Genomic DNA, 19531 nt, shown 5'->3' with positions numbered 1-19531 from the left:
CCAGAAATGCAAAAAGTTTACGTTGCTAATTCTAACGGCCTAATGAACTCCGGTCAATTTCACACACAAAAGCGAAACTGAACAGCCCAAGGGAGCAACAGCTGAAGGGCGCAACAATAGTAGACGCCCGTGAGGGACGCGTGCTACTTGCGCCTCACCGTCGGGAGAGCAAGAAGCGACCAAGATCGCGGCTTAATACGGATGCTCGTTTCATGGTGGCATAAATGGTGGCACCATGATGGCATAAATAAAATGCAACGTTTAAAAATGTTTATGGGGGTTTTACGTGCACCGAAATCTAAGTACACGGTTGTTTTCGCATTTCGCCCCATCGAAATGCAGCCGCCGTGGCCGGGATTCGATTCCGCGACCTCGTGCTTAGCAGCCCAACAGCAAAGCCACTTAGCAACCACGGCGGGTTGCAGTGATTGCGATTATAAGAGTAGATATACACTGATTTGCGCAAGAGCAACTAACGCTTGCGTTTACAAGACGGGGCCGTCACTCTGAGACGTCTTTATAATAGACACGTTTCATTTCAGCGGGCGACCTGACGTCTGCAAGTATTGTCTCAATACAAAACAGCCACGTACAGTCGCGGACAGAATATTATGGACCATGAAATCTAAGAAAAAGCTGAATATCTCCGCAACCTCACAACGCAATCTGGTATTTGTATTTTGGACCTCGAGTAGAATATACTAAAAACGTTGTCGCGGGCAGTTTTACTGGTTACTGCTACAGGCTGCTCGGGAATTGAACGTTTTCGGAGATCCCGTGGTCCATTTTATTCTGTCCGCGACTGTACGTGTTAGATTCGGAGGCTATGTCGAAAGGAAAGAATGAAAGAGGTCTTTTCTTCGTCCGATTGTTACCAAACGAACCAAGTGAGATCTCACACTTTGTTGACTTCAGAAAGTGTTATGGCTTGCAGGACATCTCATATCAGCATCCGAATTTTGATTATGCTGATCTTACTGTAGCGTGCAAAGAGTACGTCATATCTCGCTATGGTTTGTATAAGTTACTTTTAAAAAATGGCTGTGGCTTAGGTAAGGTTAAGCCCAGGATGCGAAGCATACTAGCCTTTATTTTAGTTGTTGAACCACTGTGAACTGCGGTGAACTGCTGTTGGTGAACTGCTGTTGCTTGGCTATATTTGGTTCGGCTAGACGAAGAAACAACTCATGCGTCACTCTGCTTCGCCTTGGACGCCCCGCATTGGACGCGGTGAGCGTCGAGCAACGCAGCGTTCGGCGCGGCAACGAAATGTGCGCCTGAGCAAGCGACGCACGCCTGAGCGTTTCTAAGGCAACACCGCATTCACTAGAGGCGCTTTTGTACCGCTTTGAAGCATCGTACTCGTGGCTCAGTGGTAGCGTCTCCGTCTCACACTCCGGAGACCCTGGTCCGATTCCCACCCAGCCCATCTTGCAAGAGTTGAGCCAAAGCCACTTCTCCTCTGTCGTGACGTCACGGTGTCACGTGGTATTCAAGGCGACACCGCCGCGCCTGAGGAGCTGGGTTGAGCCCTCGTAATATGCTTCGCATAATATCCGAAATTAGTGATGCGCGAGCGGTTCCGCTCAGCTTTCACCCGGTATACCAGAGCAGCCAGAGCGGGCCGCGCACCTGTATGAACGGCGACAAAAAAAAAAAAAAAAAAGACGAACTTTGGCTCCACGCAAGTGAGCTTCGCTGCACGCCGTGCTTGTACTGCAGCGAAGAGTCTAAGGCGCGCCAGCGGTGGAGATGCCTCGGCAGTTGACGCCATCAAATGGTTCCTTCAGCGTTGGAAACCATCGAGAAAGTGAAACCGGCCGTTTTCGCATAAGTTAAGCAAGTCGTAATGCAATATGCCATTTTCCTCACGCGCACTTCGCTAACGCATGAGTTAGAGCTGAAGAAATATTGATGCAGTAACCTTCAAGCGCTCTACAATCCCAGATCGCTCGCGAAAATTTCATTTTATAAGACACGGAGAAGGATAACAACACGTTTTCCAAGCCACGTAGTAAACATGCAGCTACAAGTGACGGCAGTAGTGCAGGCCCGAGCAATTGCCTTCATGCCGGGTTGCTTCAGTATCATCTCTAGGCAACAGGTTCCGAAAACCTGTGGTTCACACAAATCTCTCAGTAAATGACATCCACAAGGCTTCGCCTTCAATTCACTAGAGTTATCTGGAATTTTCAATTAGTTTGCATCGCTGACGGGATTCTATACGGCGGCCACTTATTTATCGCATTTATTTACTTTAGGTTGGTTTTTTTTTTCTCCATCTCTTTCCATTGAAGTATTGACATCACAAGCCAATCATTTCTATAGGCAACACGGCGCGTTGAGCCTGTTTCGCAGGCGCACTCGAGTTTGGAGTAATTACACACTCGGCAGCCTCGCAGGGGGGCCGCGCTGCGTGCCTAACCCCCTCTGTGCGATCGCTGCTGCGCTCAACATATTTTTTTTTTCTCTCCCTCTCTTTACACGAAATTCGGCCGCGTGCCGTGCGTCGGTGGCCACGGCGCTGGCCCCGCGGCGGAGGCGACCGTGATTCAATGCCGTGACGTCAGGAGCGGCGTTCGGTTCGGGGCGCCTCCCCGGGGAGGCGCGCGCGTCGCGCCACTTCCCTAATCCCGACAGAGGCGCGTGCCGCACCATTTGCTTTTTAGCTGCGCATGCGCACGTGTCGAACGGGCCCCGGGAATGCAGGCAGGCACGCGTTCCACGCCGTGTAATTGCATGTTTCAGAGGCGCGGACCTGAGCAGAAGGAGACGTAATCTCGTCAAGCCGTGCCGACAGGACCGAGTTGAACGTCATCCCGAACAAGGGGCCAAAAAACTGCCCCGAGCTTTCGCAGAGTGGGAAAATAAAAGGCAGAAAGAAAGAAAAAAAGTGGGCAACAGCGCGCCAGAACGGCGAGAACCGAGCGTGTGTCGTCTGGCAGCGTTAGTTCCACCGTGTTCCTTAATGGCAGATTAAAGACCAGTGCGCGAGCCTTCTGTAGTCAAGCTACACCGCGAGGCGACAACACGAAAGCAAAATGTCAAAGTCAGTGCGCAGTGTCATAGCTATGGTGAGCAACTGTGTTCCAGCGGGCAAGTTTTTTTTCTTTGTTCGCTCTCTCCCTACAGCCTCTTTCTTTCCCTGTGTCCTCGTTTGACGGGTGCCCGAGGTTAGAAACGGCGTCCGGGGCGTTGAAAATCACAGCCCCCGTTTGGACGCAAGCAGCTCATGCGTGCGAGCGGCGGCGCTTCCTTGCCTCCGGCTGGGAAACTCGACACTTGGCCTTATCGTTTCCTTTTTTTCTTTTAACTTTTGGAAAGTGAGAGAACGAGGAGGGCTCCCTTAATGGCCTCCTGTCCCCTTCGCTGTCTGGCGACAACTACCCGCTTCCCCTTCAAACATACACTTACGCACTTTGAGGCCGAACGACGCAATGTAAGCTCTTCGATCGGACGCTCACCGCATCGGAGCAGAGATCCCTGACTGCGTTGCGTTTGGGCAGTAACGAAATAAAGGTTCTTTAGAACGGGCCTTCGAGAAGACGCATGAAACTCAGAAATATATAAATAAGCGTGCTTACATGCCTTAGAACTCACGTACCTTTCCCATTCATCCTTTCAAGTTTTCTTCTGTACGCCCGCCGAACATAGAAGAAATGCCTCTGCAAATGTGCGAAAACAACTTATTGTTTTTCACCTGCTGGGCGTTACGGTTTTATTGATGTTTAGATAATCTCGGCATCATAGCAAATCAGAAGTTGGCAGGCTTCGCATTGGCACTATCTTATGTATCACGACAATTCTCTAAAAACGAGGGAAGAAGCCACCACGTTACTGCAATATATAGGCCCCAGCGTCTTTCATAAAACGAGAGAGGCAAAGTGGAGACAAAGAAACACCGCTGTTTCCCAAGTGTGGCAAAGTTCTCAACGAGTTCATGGACTTGCCACCTCTCTCACTTTTATTCTTGAATTTATAACTTGGCCTCTGCTGTGTGAAGTTTTCCTACTCTTATAGCATCAAGACAGGCGACTTACTTTGAACTAGATGCCAACCAACCAACCAATCAACCAATAAACAAACAAACAAACAAACAAACAAAGGAGCAGTTGCGTAAAAACTAATTTCCAGTGAGTTATGATACCATCGACAATTATTCGAAGCGAGTTACTCTAGTTTGTATCACGTCCTATTTTATGGTTTATTGATTGAACGAATTATTTGTCAACATTGGAAATGTTTTATCGCCGTCCTTTCTATACGATATTTCGTCAGTCATGTGAGATACAAAATAACATTGAAGAAAATCACCACGACCCTTTCAGCACTGGCACACTTGAATGCACTCAATTCAGATATATTTCGGACAACCACTGTCCAGGATCTTAGGCATCATATACCGGCATGACATGGTCCCAGGCATTCATGTCGACATTCATGAGATACAGAGCAAGAAATCGTCAAAGTGACCACATCAGCAGTAACATACACTGCAATGGCATAGCTATAAACAAGAAAAACAACACGTTTTTGCTAAGAGTATGCAAATACACAGGCAAAAGGTAGCGGTAACAAATGTGAAAATAATAACAATCAAAGTGCCATGCATTAGCAGCGGCCTGCTGTCCTACACAGCAATGGCGTAGCTATACAAGAGAACAACACGTTGTTGGTGAGAGGCACGCAAATACGGAGGCAAATGTACATAAACTTGAGCATGAGAACAAGTAATACCAGAAAGCATTTATAAGTTTGCATACATGACGCTAAGTACATTTTCATAATTTTTTAAAACGCTCGGGCAGTCTTTACATGATGGGAAAGGTGAAAAATAAACGGTCCTTGTTCAGAAACACTGGAATGCCACTGCGTCAGCTGCAATCCATATTGATATCTTATACGATGAGTAACAAAATGTGAAGTTCTACAATTGCAAATTTCTTGTTTTACAAACCGATTTAATTCATCACAAATGAGTTCCCCAGAATTTCCTCTGAGGAGGAAAAAGATCTTGTGGCTTCCACAAGAAGCGCGTTCTGGCGCACTCCAAATGCACAGTGAGGACTATGTATGGTTCTTTTTGTCTTGTAGAAAGTCACATATTGGGCAAACTGGACGCTGCGTTAATGACCGTATACGTGAGCATGAGCCGCTTGATGAGAAATAAGGGTATTGTGCACCCAACTGCGCTTTGTAGCATATACATGTGCGCTTCACGACTTCCATAAATCAAAATTCCTAAAGAAAACAAATATTTAAATACCAGAGAGCTGATGGAAGCGTTTTATATCGCCTACAGGGTAACGCATCGAGCAGAGGTTCTTGCATGACATGTTCCAGTGACACAATCGTTTCGGTCACAATTTAACCCCTCATTTGTTTCTGTTCTTTTCATACGATTTTGTTTTGCCCGACTGCACATATGTGGTAACCTACCTAAATTGACGGCTTCTGACAAAAATAAAATTCGTTGAAAAGTTGCTCCAATCCGCGGGCCTCCCTTCTCGTCTTTGTGGTACGCTGTATCATTAATTAAACATAATGAACCACCTAACCGTCTTTGAATGTTGTAGCACGTAGCATCGCGTTACTGTGGGAATATTTCTTTTTTTTTCTCTTCTTTCTCCTTTTATTCCCTTTGGCCCTTTCCCCAGCACAGGGTAGCCAGCCGGTACTTACAGTGGCTAACCCCCCCCCCTCTCTCTCTCTCTCTCTCTCTCTATATATATATATATATATATATATATATATATATATATACACACATATATATATATATATATATATATATATATATATATATATATATATATATATATATATATATATATATATATATATATATATATATATGTCGGCTCAGCAGGAATCTTGAGACCATAACCCCACTTTCGATATAAGCAACCTTGTGCTAAGAAATATATTGCCGTGTATTTCCAAAACTTCTGCGTTCCAAGAAAGCGTCCAGCAAAGCGGAGTAAAAATAAACCCGAGTGACGCTGTTTTTACGAGACACTCTTTCGAACAAGGATGCAAGAAAATATCCAGCTAACAGAAATGCGTTATTGCCACCCCACAATGTTCTTCATTTATTTCTCTAGGACTTTAAGCATACTGCGCACACGCTGAGATTGACTTGCACCCCGGAAGTCCTTGCACTGGGTCACAAGGTAATTTCCCTAGAACTACATTGTGGGCGTACACACGTGGCAGAAGGGTCTCTTATTTGGCCTTTAGCCTGGCCAGCCTCCACAGATACGGTCTTGCACGCATAGAGCGCCAGCTTCACGCACGCGGTAAGAGGGAGGTGACCCGCACTTGGCTCGTAACTCGTTTAGCAAGAATTAAACGAATTTCATTTTCATTCCGCCTAATTAGATAATTTGTCTTCGTTAATTTATGGACTTCTCAAACATTATAGTTAGATGAAAAGTGTCAGTGAGAAAATTGTAGAGTGACATGAAAAACTCCCGATACAGCTTTCTAGTGCTCAATGCGTGCTACATAAAAGTGCTTTTCCGAGCGTGACAGAAGCCCACGAGTACACGAAAAGTGCCTCGAGCGGCCGGTCGCGCGGCAATTTCACGCGCATTCGCGGGTTTCTTTCACGCTCGGAAAAACACTTTTATGTTGCACGTATTGAGCACTAGAAAGCTGTATCGGGAGTTTTTGATGTCGCTCTACAATTTTCTCACTGACACGTTTCATCTAACCATAATGTTTCAGAAGTTGATTAATGAATTAAGACTAATTATCGAATTAGACGGAATGAGAAAAATAGTTTGAGTATCTCCAAGCGATAGAAAATAACATCAACTTAGTTCTGTCCACCTACGTGGCATTCACATATGTTTAAAATCTGGCTGCAGTTAGCTGGGACACCCTGTATATAGACGCATCTGGGTATGCTTAAGATACTCGATCTGCACAAGATACGAGCCATCGTTGCAGTATAGGAAGCGCGAATATATGGTTCGGAATTCTACCATAAATGTTTCCTCTTAGTGGGCGCATGGTCATAGGTGGTTATCGATAAATTGTCCAAGGATGTCACAAACACTCAATCAAACTATAACACTGATTGATTGATCGACTGGTTCCTCTTGTTAAATCTAAATATGAAACTGTGACCTCAGTTTGACGGTGGGACTAAGCAAAAAAAAAATAATAAGGGAAGGAAAAGAAGAAAATACATCTAATATATTCTAATAAAATGATGTGCTTTAATGCAAGGTCTCCAAGCTTCGTTGTCCAGCTGTGCCCCATTGTAGTGCACTAAACTATATTTGTCCAGAGTGTGCATTCATTGCAGGAGCGACATTGTCGAAGACACGCAGCGCTTGGCATGCGGGCCTGGGCCGACGATCGGCTCTTGCGAGCGCGGCGCACTGGCTACAGCGCGCCGGTGATGCTCGGGGGGGGGGGGGGGGGAGTCGGCAAGGGGGGGCGGGGGAGTGCCCCGGGAGCTGCTCGAGGAGCGCGATACCTGTCTCCGCCGCTCAACGACCCCGTGGGCAAACAAGGCGGCCCAGCAGAGAGTCGGGGGCTGCCAGAGATGTACGACCCGGACGGAGCAAAACGACGTGTCAAACAGAGCGTCCACTTTGGGACGCGCCGGCCCGGTAGCAGGGCCGCCATTGTCCCAGATCATCCGTAAAAGTTGCCCATTGTGTTGGGCCGTTGCTGGCCGGCCGAGCGGTCTCTTTGCCGGGGCGAGCGGCGAAAGTGACGAGAGCCGGCACTCGCCGCGCGCGCGCGCTGTTGTGTCTGCGCACGGACTACGGCGCCTCTCCGTCGTTCCGATGGATCGCGGCACAAAGTGCTGGCATGATGAACGGACGCGCACCCATACTCATCGCGCGCGCGGCCGCCGCGCCAAACGGCGTTTTGTCGGCACCACCCGGGTCAGGTGGTGCGAGAGTCGAACTGATAAACGTGCAGACGCGGAAGGAGCCAGGAGGCGGCGCAAGACCACGTGCCACTATCTTTAGAGAAGGCCAAAACCCGGCCGGTTTGCAACATCGACTCGTGTCAGGAAAACGGTAAATGGGGGCAAAGTTGGCAAATGTTTATTATCTCGACAGCGCAAAAAACAAAGACTAAGAGAAAGGCCACTCTGCTCCAGTAGTTTTGCACATATCATAGTATTTGTTTTTAGCACTGTGAAAGTAATGATTCCTGTCATTATTTCAATACCGACAAGGGGTTATAGTAAGCGAGCGGGCGTTGGTAGGTGTTTGGATAACGTGAAGTCGCGTGCACAATGCCAACGCGTAAAACAGTAAATGTGAATGGCAATTTGGCAGCTGCGAAACAGAAAGAACCAAATATGTTTTTTTTCGTTTACTATGTGAGAAATTTTTTTTTTTCAGTCAGCGATCGTACGTCACAATGCTTTTCGAATAAGCTATGGCGCACTTCGAGTTATTTGTTCCGTTGGAAAAGTCTTCACATGAATCTTCCTCTTTTTCACTTTCGGGCGCGTCTGTTATGAGACATGCATTACAGTGGTTTGCATTATGGTTGCATTACAGTCGCAAGCTTTATATGTATTCAAATAGACTGTATCGCAGTGGTGACTGCTGACATTTATTCGGTGAAACACTGTAGGGTGTTTTCTGAGGACTTATAATTATTATCAGCACTATGTTTGGCAAAGCTGGACCCTCATTCACGAAGCAGCTGGTAAGCTAAAATGGCTAGTAGAAATAGAAGCCGGATAACTATTGTGGTATTATTACCAAAGGCAGCTGGCCAATAACAAACAGTCTCGTTTGAATAGTTCCGACAATGTACCGTTTTCATAACTGTAAGGCTAACTTTCCTGCGAGGGAGTTTGCTAAAATATTGGCGGCGTAGTCATTTTGGCAAACATCGCGCAAGAGCCCAGTTCACTTTTCTTATCGCATGGAGTATGTAGACGTGGCTCTCGTGATTGACCAATGCGCAAGCGATAAGCTCCAGTATATATATGTGCTGTTAGCGCTTCCTTTTCATTTGAACCATGACCGGTGCCACCGTTTGTTGTGCTTAAGCGAAATGCAGCAAAGCACACTTGCGAATCAGGAAGAGGATCTACTGACACCAAATCACCAACTTCACGGATGTTTTACTGGCTGTATACTACGAAAACAAGCATGCACAGTAATGGTTGCATCAGTTTATTATTGCTCTCCTATCAATCTAAGATGTTTCTTTGTTTCTTTTTCTTAGCTCCCATCAGATGGCATACTAATTTTACTTTTACTAAAAGTAAGAGTGACGTAATGCACTCTTACTTATTTGACACTTGTTTAGACCAATTGAGATCTAATCATTAAAACTAGATGTTTGATGGGAACATGCGAGTGAGAACAATAAAGGAAAGGAAGTGCATAGTTAACCTGAACTGTGTCCAGTTGGTTAGCCTACACTGGGGAAGTGGAGAAAGACATATAAAAATATATAAAGAAGTGGCAATACATGAGAGTCGCAGACAAGATGGTATGCTCAGCCGACGGCTTAATTGTGGGAATAAGTCGTCGGAAAACCAACTAGCCCAAACCATCACCCTTCTAAAAAAAGTGCAGGTTCACATGATGACATCGTTATCGCCCGTACCTTTTAAGATCAGTTTGAAAAAGGCAGCTGGTTAACCATAGACTTTGTCCATTTGGCTTTTCTTTACGTGTGGTGAGTAGCGGAGGAGCGAAGGAGAGAGGATCACCCAGACTGCCAATCCTCTGAAGCAAGCCTGACACGGGTAAAAACGTTCGGGATCTACCGTTCTGGTGACACCGAATGTCATCGGCTGGAGTCAGCAAGAAAGCTTCAAACTTGAGCTCTATATGTGCCGATCTCGCGTTGGGAACATGCAATGTGGTATGGTATGGTATGAAGAACTTTATTTAGGTCCTGAGGGATCAGTCTGGGACTGATGCGGGCCGCTCCCACGTCGGTACAGAGAGGCCGAGCCCCTCTGCCATCACACGGGCCCTCTGGACAGCCCTGAGTTGGTCCGCCAGCACTTCACTGTGCAGCATCCGCTGCCACCACTGTTCACCTCGAGAACCATCACCGGCCAACGCCAAGCAGTGCCACAGCATGTGTTGTAAATCGAGCAAACCCCCACACTTACTACAATAGACTGAAACCCCGCAGTCCGGATTAATTTTATTCATGATGACCGGGCTAGGGTACGTTCGTGTCTGCAGAAGCCTTAATGTAACCGCCTGCGGCCTATTTAATTTAGGATGTGGCAGCGGGAATGCCCTGCGCCCTAAGTAATAGTGCTTGGTGATTTCGTTGTAGGTTAACAGTTGGTCCCTGTACTCAGGAGCGGGAGATCCAGCCCCTTCAGGGAGTACACGGCACACTAATCCTCGTGCCTCCCTGTGCGCCACCTCGTTGAGGTTACGCAATGTGGTGCGATTTTTTTATTTTTCGTCGACGCTCGTAGGCGAGTTTGGATCAGTAAAAAGTGTCAAGAGCACGAAGTTGGTGAACAAAGAATGAAAAAGTACTGAAGTTTCCCTATGATGACTTCGCTTTTCAGCGTACACGCTGGGCGATAAGCAAAACAGGCAGGAGCAAAAAGTGAGCAGCCGAACAGCTGAGCAGGCAGCAAGCTCCAAACCACAGACCGTCTGCGTACAACATGTCAACTGGATCTGGATGGCACGCAGCAGGATGATAACTGCCTACTAGTGCAGCTTTTCTTCCCCACTTTCATTTCTGTTTCCCTGAGGAAAAAAAAAACGCAGAATGTCATCTGGATGAAAGTGTTGAACAGCACAGCGAAAACTTCCAGCTACTTAACGTTGTTTGTTCATTTTGTTATTTTTTTGCGAAAAAAAAAGTAGTGAAGAGAGAGAGGGAGAGATATCCCGAACAAAAGGCTCGTGGCAAAAGAGGAGGCATCGCCTAATGGTGGCGGGCGGCCGAGGGTCGTTGACAGCGGCGCTTGTGGCGGCCACGCGAACGACGGCCCGCAGCAGCCCCGGGGCAGAGGATGTGGTCTCGTGACGGCCTTGGGCCGACCACAGGTCACCCTTGGCGCCGACGTACGCTCGCGCGGCCACCATCACCGGGGGCTTTCAAGTGCACCGCGACAAAGGCGGGGGCGCATCCAGCGTCTGACTGCACCACCACGTTCTTCTCCTCCCTTCGACCCCCCCGCTCATGCACATTTTTTTTTCCTCCCCTTGCAGACCCTTTCTTTGCTTATCGGGTAAACGAGCCTGTTGTCCACACTTTATGGGATACACGCGTTCCAGCTGCGGACATCCCCTTGTTTGTCGACAAAACGTTCCATCTTTCAAAAATAAACGACGACGTAAATAAACGCATTTCTCGCTTCAAACGCCTCGATTAGGAACTCAAAAGGGCTAAGAGGTGCCCTGTCTTACGGACACTGCTCTCTACGACGGTTATCGATGCAGGCGCAAGCCAAAGACAAATGAGAGCCGTTCTGTGAAAACATTATTGAAGGGTTTTTAATCGTAAGACATGTCTCCCTGAAAGGGAGTCGTTTTAGCTTCATTAGGAAATATGTGCTTTAATGGCAGCATGAATTTCTTAAATAAGAGAAAAAATACATCAACAGTACACGTATAAGGGAACTTGCATGCAGCTTTGAAACAGTTGTAAGGAGAATAAAAAGTTAAGAAAGAAACTACCGGCGATTTGAAAAAAGGAAGAAGAGAGCAAAAAGGCAGAGAGGTTAAACAGAACGGTAAATCCAGTTTGCGACCCTGCACTCGGGTCGGTGGAGATAAAAGGATAAGAATGAAATGGAGAGATAGAGGGGACCGTGGACAGAGCAAAGGCAACACAGGATAACCGGAACACTATAGTTAGTGCTCAAGCCACTTGTGCAGTTAGTTTTCTTGTCCTTAAGAATTGTAACAATGCATTCAATGTTAGCCCTCAGCTGCGACGGATTATGACGTTAACATTCCCAAGCGATCTCTTCTGACAATGGTTCGAAATAGAGTGGAGGAGTAAGCCACAACTTCAGCTATCACAACTAAGTTGATTGGAGCAAATATCACCTACATAGCGTCCTACAAATTGCTTTTTTAAACTTCTAAAGCGCTTTGTTGGTATATAGCGATTTGATAAAACTTATGTGAGAGTTGCTATCTTGCACATTTCTATCGTACAGAATACCTGAGCTCCATAATGGTGCACCATTCTGACTCCGTGTGGTTTTAACAGCGATAACACTAAGATAAAGTTATCTTTCTGGGATATTGCAGCTAAGTGCCACAAACCAGACATCTACCAGTTATTGAGAGGTTACAAAAGGTGTACGCATACATTTATAATGTAAGTGCGTAGAGGTAACGGACTCCATCTTAGTCCACCGATATACGAGTAGCATTCACTTGGGTCCACTTGGAGAGGTTGGAAGAGTGCGTTGTCAGGATTGGGGGCTCAATCCCATCGCTCGTGGTCCTTTGCCAAGATTGGAGTACGGCATGAATTCGAAGGTAGCTGGCCCATGCCGTCGTCCAACTTATTTACGCTGAGGACGTCGATGAAGTGAAGAACTGCTTCTCATCGAGAACGAGGAATATGGGTTTATTTACAGAAATTAAATCAGTCTAACATGACTGCTTGAGAAAAAGAGTGTCAGTCCAACGTGACTGCACGAGAGAAGTGTATCAGTCTAACATGACTGCTCAAGAGAAGTGTGTCCAGCATTCGCACAACAACAGTTTTTATACACTCGGTCCGCCGGCCATACGAGGCGGCGACTGTTCGTTTACTCATCGCCAACTTGCTGCCGCTGCGCAGAACAGTTTACGTACACAAAGGCACACACATTCCGATGCCCAAATGACGGCGTTGGAGGGGTGCCGTTCCGGGAAGTATCGGTGCCAATCGTGGGTAGCTCGTTGTCTTGCGTCACGCCGAGGCATGGGAAGCACCAAAATCTGCAGCGACGGTGAGGGGGAGATGCGCGTCGTGTCGCCCAGTCGTAACTGGGTGGCAATCTTGCCTTGCAGCTCGCCATTCTTAGCAGCGTGCGTCGACTCCATTTCACTTATCGCGCCAACAGAAATTGGTTCTACAACAACAACAACAACAACAACAACAACAACAACAATAATAATAATAATAATAATAATAATAATAATAATAATAATAATAATAATAATAATAATAATAATAATAATAATAATAATAATAATAATGGATAGTTTAGCAGGCGAAAACACTAACACATGCTTGCAAGAAAAAGAGAAAAAGGTGGAACAACATTTATCGCGAGTTATCGATATTGAAATTGTTCCTAATATTTCTAGCACATGACTGAACTAATAAACAAGTCCTTCACGGCAATAACATCTGTCCTGTAAATGCAAGCAATTGGTCATGGTCCAAGAATTATCCAGAGCGACAATGGAGACAATGGGTCGTTGCCCAACGCTATAAGTTTGTAGGGTACAACAACAACGCTCTGCAACAGCTCTGCTGCTGCAGTCATCATCCCGGCACAATGGAAATCAAATTAAGAACTTCATGTGTGACCACATCGACGGGTGCAGAACTCGCGGCGCTCCGTGCTGCACTTGATTTCATTAAGCAGAAGCCTCCGCAACAATGGACAGTCTTTAGTGACTCCAAGGCAGCCCTTCAGTGCATACGAAGCCCAATGCGCCACGGACCGAATGAACAACTGGCCTCAGAAATTCGGCACATATATCATCAAAGCTATGACAAGGGACACGACATAATCTTTCAGTGGCTTCCAGGACATAGTAACATCAGCGGGAATGACCACGCCGACGAAGCCGCCCGATCTGCACATGAAAGTGGTCAGCGAGTCGTCATTCCGTTTTCGCGAACAGACGCTGCGCTGCGGCTGAGTTGCGATTGATGTCCCGTGAGTGTACTTTGCCCCTGTGGGACTCAAATGTTTTCACCATGCATGTGTCGGTTGCGTTCATTGTCTCCGGACATACGGATGCACCTCCCGCCTGGATTACCACGACGTGAACAGACCATGCTCTACCGTCTGTGGCTAGGCGTTGCCTTTACAAACGCCTATGCTTTCCTCATAGGAATGGCCAACAGCCCCACGTGCGACACATGTAACATCGACGAGACGCTCGCACACATTATCTGTGTCTGCCCGCGATACAGTGCTGAGAGACAAGTGATGTGCAGTGTACTGGATCAGTTGGACAATCGTCCACTTTCAGAACTAAAAGCTTTAGGCCAATGCTCCGATAGGACATCCGCGTTGAAGGCCTTACACGCGCTAGTAAGGTTCTTGCGGTCTACGGGGCTTCACGACAGACTCTAAGAATGCCGCCTCCTACCGCTCTGTAGTGTACGCGCTTTGTTTGTGCTTGTCTCCCTTTCTATCTCCCCCTTCTACTCTGTTTCTCTTTTTATCCCTCTTAACCCTTCCCCCTGCGCAGGGTAGCCAACCGGAATTACCTCTGGTTAACCTCCCTGCCTTTCTCTGCATTATTTTCTCTCTCTCTCTCTCTTGTAGGGTAGCTGCCGACTTTGCTGGGCATAAACGGGGCCCACCGGCAGCACTCGGACTATACATCCTCGCCCACAGCACCACAAACACGACGCGGAGCTTGCACAATGACTTAAGAAAGAAAAAAAGAAATTGATGAGAGAGAGAGAGAGAGAAATGTTTAATGATACGAAGTGCAGTGAGGTCGGCCTAAGGTACATTCCTCTAGCCAGCTACTCTGCGCTGGGAGAAGGGGTAAAGGGAAAAAAAGATGGAAGGAAGAGGCGCATGATCGGTGACGATGACGCGAGAAGGAGGATGTAAAACATATAGCAAACAATTTGGTCTACTCAAAGGCTACAGTCCAGGCACCTACTTTTTAAAAAGTCAAGTAAGGCCTGGAAGTAAGACCACTTCTCTACTCTTGTGTCCTGTCTGCACGCCTCACTTCTTTTTTGCATAATGAATCCTTACAAACTAGCTCAGCTTTCTGTCGTTCTAAGCTCAACTTTTGTCGCTTTTCCACGAATCAACTGTCAAGCGAAAAATTGTAGAGCAACATAAAGAACTCCCGATACAGCTTTCTGTTGCTCAATACGTGCTACATAAGTGTTTTTCCGAGCGTGAAAGTAGCCCGCGAATAGATGTAAAATGCCTCGAGCAGCCAGCCATGCGGCAATCTTGCGTGCATTCGCGGGCTTCTTTCACGCTCGGAAAAACACTTATGTAGCACGTATTGAGCAACAGAAAGCTGTATCGGGAGTTTTTCATGTTGCTCTAGAATTTTCTCATTGACACTGTTCATCTAAATATAATATTTGAGAAGTTGATTAGTTGATTAAGACTAATTATATATTTATGCGAAATGCAAAAAAATATTCTGAGTATCTCCAAGCGACGGCAAATAACATTGCCTTGGTTCTATCCAGCTACGAGGCATTTGAATATTTTTATATCTTGGTGCATGACAGTTGGGAAATCCTGTATGCACAGGACAAACTTTATTATATTTTTTAAAGAGAAGGAACTAGCCAACTAACAATTATTCCTACTGGTATGGATAGCCTATGCCTAGAGAATAAAGATGTTGCTGTACAGGCACGTACCTAGGGGGAGGTGCCCCCCCCCCTCCCCCGAAATTAAGCGACATTCCCCCCCCCCCCCCTTCCCGCCCACGCCACCAATCCTCACACACATTCCCAAAGCGCCGCCAAATCAACGTTGAGACTTGACAGCGATTCGGTGGTCAACATTTTGCTTCCTTTTTCACTCCTTTTGGAAGATGGTGTTTATCGGCAATTCCTAGGGTGTGAAGGCCAGTTTTCTCATCGATTCAGTGCCCGCGTGATTAACTCGATATGCGTTCAGTTGTCGCCATCTATTCAACGGTCACGCGCATGGCTGTTGCTTCGTTAGTTCAACCTTCTTTGTTTAGACTGATCCAGGAAAGGGATTCGGTTCGTAGTCAGCTGGTCTGTATGCTTGAGAAACGAGAAAACGACATTTGAGTTTAACTTTTCCTTTTGCTTCATTATTTCCTCCAGTGACGGCTCGCCGCGACGCTGGCAGATCGTCGGAACCGTATACCCGCGATATGGGTTAGATAAGGTGCAAAATAAAATAATGCGAAACAGCGTCCATCATCAAACCCTGCAATAACCCTTAAATCCATAAGCAATATGACTGTCACCCATTATACTTCGTCTGGTTTTTCCCTAATTGTACAGCACTTTCTGTGCAAAATTGGCAACTGGAAACAAGAGTCGCAAGGAGTTGAGAAATTAACCCAAGGCAACAGCCAAACAGGAAAGAAAAGTGAAAATTAACTAATTCAACCATTATTTATGAAAATATTTATGGATCAACATCTTTCTATTTAACAAGGAAGTAGAAAAAACGCTGCCGGAAGTGGAGAACAATTATGTGTACTTTGAATGACACTTCTACAGCTATCAGTCGAGCCGCCTGACGTAGCCACTTCCCTGTTGTGCTCATGTAGGTGTTTTTCTAACCTTCTGCGGGGGGCGCAGTACGTCTAGAACCGAAGCGTCCTGCGCTCTACGCGGTTGTACGGGACTGGCGGCCACGCATCATTACGCAACTTCCCAAATAACAATGCGAGTGTCGGTTTTGGCACTTCACTTGGTAGCGCAGTTTAAATTATTAAATTATGGGGTTTAACGTGCCAAAACCACTTTCTGATTATGAGGCACGCCGTAGTGGAGGACTCCTGAAATTTCGACCACCTGGGGATCCTTAACGTGCACCTAAATCTAAGTACACGGGTGTTTTCGCATTTCGCCCCCATCGAAATGCGGCTGCCGTGGCCGGGGTTCGATCCCGCGACCTATGGTCCGTGGTTGCTCAGCAGCCCTACACCACAGCCACTGAGCAACCACGGCGGGTTTGGTAGCGCAGTAAACGAGGGAACCAAAAGCGCCTGTGATTGTTCCGCAAATATAGATTTCTCTATAATTCTTCCAGAGCTAATGTTTTAAAAACGCCACTATGGTCGGATACAATTTAAGTTTGCAGTGAAGCCCCGCGCACGCCCTCATAACCGCCAGTCACTGTTCCTCCGCGAGGCTGCAAATAATTCGTGCTTCAAACTTTCCTGTTACCCAAATAAGGCGGTAACCACAAAAATGAAGTTATTAGCACGTAATTTTGTACGTTTTCCCTCGCCTACTATAGTGGAATCGCGAAAGCCTTTTTTTTTTTTTTGAAGTGAAATAAAATGCTTGCTTCGCTGCAGCTATTGTCAGGTTTCACTAGAGTTGGCAGTGAAATTTCATGAGTAAAACGGGCTCATCAGTGAAATTAACTGTACCGCAGGCTTTTGAAGAAGTAATTAATTATGTAGTTTTATGTGCCAAAACCACGACCTGATAATGAGGCACGCCCTAGTGGGGGACTCCGGAAATACGGACCAGCTGGGATTCTTAAACGTGCCCCTAAATCAAAGTTCGTCCCCATCGAAATGCGGCCGCTTGGGCCGGGATTCGATCCCGCGACCTGGTGCTTAGCAGCCCAACACCACAGCCACTAATCAATCACGGTGGGTAGACTTTTGAAGAGTGAAATGCTCAGACTCCATATGCTTTGTGCATGGCTGTTGCACACCTCGTTGCTTCCGTCGATGAAAAGACTTTTCAAGAACAGCAGACGCTCCAGAGGTATCAAGTACGATGCCATTTTGAAAAGGCCGCATGACGACGATTACGTTTGCTTCTGTGATTGGCTGGCGGAATAACACAACCCCGCGCGGTCCGTGTGCCTTGGTTGCCAACTGCTGTTTTTTTAAGTTGTATGCTACTATAGAAATCTACTATGGGGAGAGGCCTTCACCCTACAGTGCACATAAAGTAGGCTCATGATGATGGTAGAAATCTTTATTTTGCATTTTCTTTTGTTGACTTGTTCTTGACAGTGTTCTTTCTGCGCTTCTTTCCTGCGTGAGTCCATTCGATGTGGTTCGTTGTTTGCCAAGTAAAAAAAAGGTGTATCTCACAGGCGTACCACCTGTGAGATACACCTTTTTTCATTTCTCTTTTGCAGGTTTACGGCCTCTTTATGGCGAATGGCGGGCGTTATTCACATTTGTACTGGTAAAGCTACCTCCCCCCCCCCCTCATTTGGATAGAAAAGTTACCTTGGGCTGCCGCCCCCCTCCCACCAACGAAAAAAATGAAGTCCTCGGTACGTGCCTGTTGCTGTATGTTCCGCTCGGTTCGGATTGCTTAGCGTTCTTTCCTGACACTGAGAAAAACCTGCAGAATGCAGTGGCCTCTCCGGCAGAGTCTTTCATCAATGGCATGTGAAATGTACGTGAATGATATGAGTCCCAGTATTGCTTCTCTCTCCAGTAGGCAATTCTAACGACTCACGAAAAAAAAAAAGAATTCTTACAATAGTTTACAACATATAATAGGGATGTAAACATCGCCACTTGCATGCAGAGGTCATAAATATGTATAATTCGCTCAGTAATCGAAATGAGGCCTAGCTGGATTCACTCGAAATCAAAATCCATAGCAGTCCTGCTCATCAGCGCTTATACTTGGAAACACAGTAAAAAAAAAAAAATGACTCGCCATCCCGGCCCGGGCCTGCGAAAGTGGATGTCCAGCGAAGCTGTTGAAAACCCCCACGACTGCTGAGGGAAGTATGAAACGCTTTATTGCATTATAGCAATGGTATTTATAGTAATGGTAGTAATTGGAGTTATGCATGGTAATTTTGGCAGCACGCCGCTGGCCATATTGCCGTTTTTTTTTTTACCTCTTTCTCCGCTCCTCGTATTCACGCTGCTCCTCTGGAGTCCTAACTATTCGTTGCCTACCCACAGCGGTGCAGCAACAACAATGAAATCAGTTACTATGCTGCTTCTTTTATATACGAAAGGCCATTGACGTCACTCTCCACGTCGCAAGCTGCCGTCGCCGCAGCAGCTTCGGCAACAGTAATCTTTGCCGGGAAACGTATGCGGGGAGGGCTACGTGCTTCGCATTGTGGTCGGAGACGCTCTGTAATCAATTATGTGGTTCGGATGCTTGTTTTGTGTTTGTTCTTTATTGAAACGAATGCTGTACTATGATCTTGGATTGTAGCGCGAAGGGACACGGACACAGACTAGAAGCAGACAGGACGAGCGCTAACTCTCAACTAAAGTTTTCTCAACTATTAACAAAAAATTAGTTGAAAGTTAGCGCTCGTCCTGTCTGCTTGTAGTCTGTGTCCGTGCCACTTCGCGCTATAATCCAAGATCATGTTACCGTACCAACTCGCCCAACTTTCTATCCTTTTGAATGCTGTACTGTATGTTGCATACGTGATTCCTAATAATGTATGCGCTTTTCGTTTCGCTTTTCTGAGTGCTTGAAGCCTGGCTCACTTCCGTCGCGGGTCGGCAGGGTATCGCACAACCTCCGGGATCGGCCCACATTTTTTTCCACGGACGCGGACCCGAAAAAGCCGACCAACGAGAGCCAAAGAAGCTGCACTTTCGCCAGGAAGGCGAAGCAGTATTTGCACCATCAGTCACGAATTAGGAATGATCGTTGA

This window comes from Dermacentor albipictus, chromosome 1, assembly GCF_038994185.2.
Source record: "Dermacentor albipictus isolate Rhodes 1998 colony chromosome 1, USDA_Dalb.pri_finalv2, whole genome shotgun sequence".
NCBI classification, from domain to species: Eukaryota; Metazoa; Arthropoda; class Arachnida; order Ixodida; family Ixodidae; genus Dermacentor; species Dermacentor albipictus.
Note: the sequence above shows the minus strand (reverse complement) of the source record.